Genomic DNA, 3461 nt, shown 5'->3' with positions numbered 1-3461 from the left:
TGCTACCAGTCAGTCAGTCAGTTGTGTTTATTGAGCACTTACCATATGCAGAGCACTGTACTAAGCACTTGGGAGAGTGCAGTACAATTTAATGGACACATTCCCTGCCCACAATGAGCTTACAGTCTAGAGGGGGAGACAGAAATTAATATAAAGAAATAAATTACAGGTATAGACATATTTGCCATGGGGCTGGGATGGGGGGATGAATAAAGGGAGCAAGTCAGAAGACTGGGGGCTGGAAAAATAGGAGTTTCTCCCTCCCTCCCTGCTTAGTCCTCTCTCAGAATGGCACCTAGAGAGCCTCCAGTACTCTACCAGTCTCGGCTATGGGAGGGAAAGTCAAGCAGAGGCCTACCCATTCCATTCCTAGCTTGGCCAGTGGCTAGCAAGTGGAAGGGAATCTGCTATAAGTCAAAACTCCCTTGTGCTGGGCTGCAGGGGCGTGGGAGAGAGTCAAAGGCAGAGACTCAAGTTGACTGCGTGGAAGAAGGCAGTGGTAATCCACTTCCCTATTTTTACCAGGAAAACTTTATGGACACACTACCAGGGAAATTGCAAATGAAGAGTGAGGCGTTCTCACTACCAGGACGATTGCAAATGAAGAGTGCGGTGTTCTGGGAGAGATGTGTCCATAGAGTCACTATGGGTCAGAGTGACGCGACAGCGTAAGACAAGATCCTGCTTAATTTTGCCCAAGTCCCACCCTCTCCAGTAGTTATAATAGTATTTAATAAGTGCTTACTCTGTGCAGAGCACTATACTAAGCGCTGAGAGAGCTTACACTGGTTGGAATTAGACCCGATCCCTGCCCCTCATGTGGCTGCCAATCAATCAATCAATCAATCAATTGTATTTATTGAGCACTTACTGTGTGCAGAGCACTGTACTAAGCGCTTGGAAAGTACAAGTTGGCAACATATAGAGACAGTCCCTACCCAACAGTGGGCTCACAGTCTAAAAGGGGGAGACAGACAACAAAACCAAATATACTAACAAAATAAAATAAATAGAATAGATATGTACAAGTAAAATAAATGAATAAATAGAGTAATAAATATGTACAAACATATATACATACATACAGGTGCTGTGGGGAAGGGAAGGAGGTAAGATGGGGGGGATGGAGAGGGGGACGAGGGGGAGAGGAAGGAAGGGGCTCAGTCTGGGAAGGCCTCCTGGAGGAGGTGAGCTCTCAGTAGGGCCTTGAAGGGAGGAAGAGAGCTAGCTTGGCGGATGGGCAGGGGGAGGGCATTCCAGGCCCGGGGGATGACGTGGGCCGGGGGTCGATGGTGGGACAGGCAAGAATGAGGCACGGTGAAGAGATTAGCAGCAGAGGAGAGGAGGGTGTGGGGTGGGCTGTAGAAGGAGAAAAGGGAGGTGAGGTAGGAGGGGGCGAGGTGATGGACAGCCTTGAAGCCGAGGGTGAGGAGTTTCTGTCTCATGCGCAGATTGATTGGTAGCCACTGGAGAATTTTGAGGAGGGGATCTGAAGGTTACTGATGGATCACCAACAGCTTTTAATGAATTGAAGTGGAAAAAAGCACAGGCCCAGGAGTCAGAGGACCTGGGTTCTAATCCCAGCTGCCCCACAGGACTGTTGTGTGATCATGAGCAAGTCACTTAACTTCTCTGCACCTCAGTTTCCTCATCTATAGAATGGGGATTCAATACCTGTCCGCCTCTTTCATTTAGACTAAGAGCCCTATGTGAGACAGGGACTGTGCCCATCCTGATTAACTTGCATCTAGCTGCATCTGATAATTCATTCATTCATTCAATCATATTTATTGAGTGCTTACTGTGTGCAGAGCACTGTACTAAATGCTTGGGAAGTACAAGTTGGGAACATATAGAGACGGTCCCTCCCCAACAGTGGGCTCACAGTCTAGAAGGGGGAGACAGAGAACAAAACATATTAACAAAATAAAATAAATAGAATAAACATGTACAAATTAAATAAATAGAGTAATAAATGCATACGAACATATATACAGGTGCTGCGGGGAGGGGAAGGAGGTAAGGCAGGGGGGATGGGGAGGGGGAGGAAGGGGAGAGGAAGGAGGGGGCTAGTCTGGGAAGGCCTCCTGGAGGAGGTGAGTTCTCAGTAGGGCTTTGAAGGGAGGAAGAGATGTCGAGTCACCTGTGTTGGACAGCAGCGGCATGGAAAAGTCAAAGGCAGATGACCAAGTGATCAAAATGTTGATCAAAAACAATGGCGGAGACCTAAGTTTTTACTGTGTGGAAGAAGGCAATGGTATACCACTTCTCTGTTTTACCAAGAAAACTCTATGGATAAAATCCATAAAGTCTCTCTGAATCGGAAACGACTCAACGGCATTTGATGATGACCCGGGTGCTTAGTCCAATGCTTGGCACATAGACAGCGCCTAACAAATGCCACGAGTACAGTTCCGACACGGAATGGGAGTCTTTTCCTTGCCGTTCTGAGCTGGAAAGGAAAAGTGCAAGGTCACAGCTTTCCAGACGAAGGGCTGTTATGGGAACTGCTCGGGAGCCATTTCAGAAAGCTTTGGCTCCCCACTTTCCCTCAAAGGATCGAACCAGCGGAGGCCACAAAATTAGATTTGTTCTCGGGAGGGATAAAGAGACATTTCAAAGGGTGAGCTGTCAGCCTAAGTGGCCTTAAGAGAATGTGTTAAAATAGCATTTTGCTGTTAAAGGGTGTTTATAAATGTCAGAGGTAACCTGTTGATGAAAAACCCAGCTGGCTCCTGCCAGGGCCTCTCAGACAGTTTAAACTCTATTGAAAGTCGCTGACTCCTCATCTATCCTGGAAATCTGGGCATCCTATCCTCCCACCCTTTGCTCATTCACCTCCCCACTGCTACCAGCACCCCCAGGGCACATTACACCCAAGCAGCATGGCATAGTCAGAAGGTCATGGGTTGTAAACCTCATTTCGCCACTCGTCTGCTGTGTGACCCTAGACAAGTCACTTCACTTTTCTGTGCCTCATGTTGCCTCATCTGTAAAATTGGGATTGAGACTGTGAGCCCCACCTGGGACAGGGACTGTGTCCAATTTGATTTGCTTGTATCCACCCAAGCGCTTAGTATGGTGCCTGGCACATTGTAAGCACTTATCCCATCATTCTTTTTTCCCTTCTGCAAGACTCCCCTGCCATTAATCCTGAGTGTTGGCACTGCCAACCCAAAGAAACGGTCTCTGGCATCATCATCATCACCAATCGTATTTATTGAGCGCTTACTGTGTGCAGAGCACTGTACTAAGCACTTGGGAAGTACAAGCATTCATGGACATCCTGGACATCCTGGCATTCATGGACATCCTGGCAATCCATCAATCAAAGGTATTTAGTGAGCACTTCCTATGTACTGAGTACCCCAATCTCTCCTGGGACATGGATTGTGTCTTAACTGTTGCTTTGTGTCCACCCCAGTGCTTACTACAGTGCTTGGCAATAGTAAGCTCCTCCC

At 47.6% G+C, this 3461-nt stretch overlaps 1 non-coding gene across 1 annotated transcript; it reads left to right on the top strand.

Moving 5' to 3' along the window:
* The first annotated feature begins 277 nt into the window (after positions 1-277).
* Positions 278-415, top strand: LOC119924506. Its single transcript, XR_005449217.1, has one exon. It is a non-coding gene; the product is annotated as a small nucleolar RNA SNORA7 (small nucleolar RNA).
* The last annotated feature ends 3046 nt before the right edge of the window (positions 416-3461 follow it).

The sequence above is a fragment of the Tachyglossus aculeatus genome, chromosome 2, assembly GCF_015852505.1.
Source record: "Tachyglossus aculeatus isolate mTacAcu1 chromosome 2, mTacAcu1.pri, whole genome shotgun sequence".
In the NCBI taxonomy this organism is placed as follows: domain Eukaryota; kingdom Metazoa; phylum Chordata; class Mammalia; order Monotremata; family Tachyglossidae; genus Tachyglossus; species Tachyglossus aculeatus.
The sequence above is the reverse complement of the archived record's forward strand: the minus strand, read 5'-3'. Positions and strand labels throughout refer to the sequence as shown.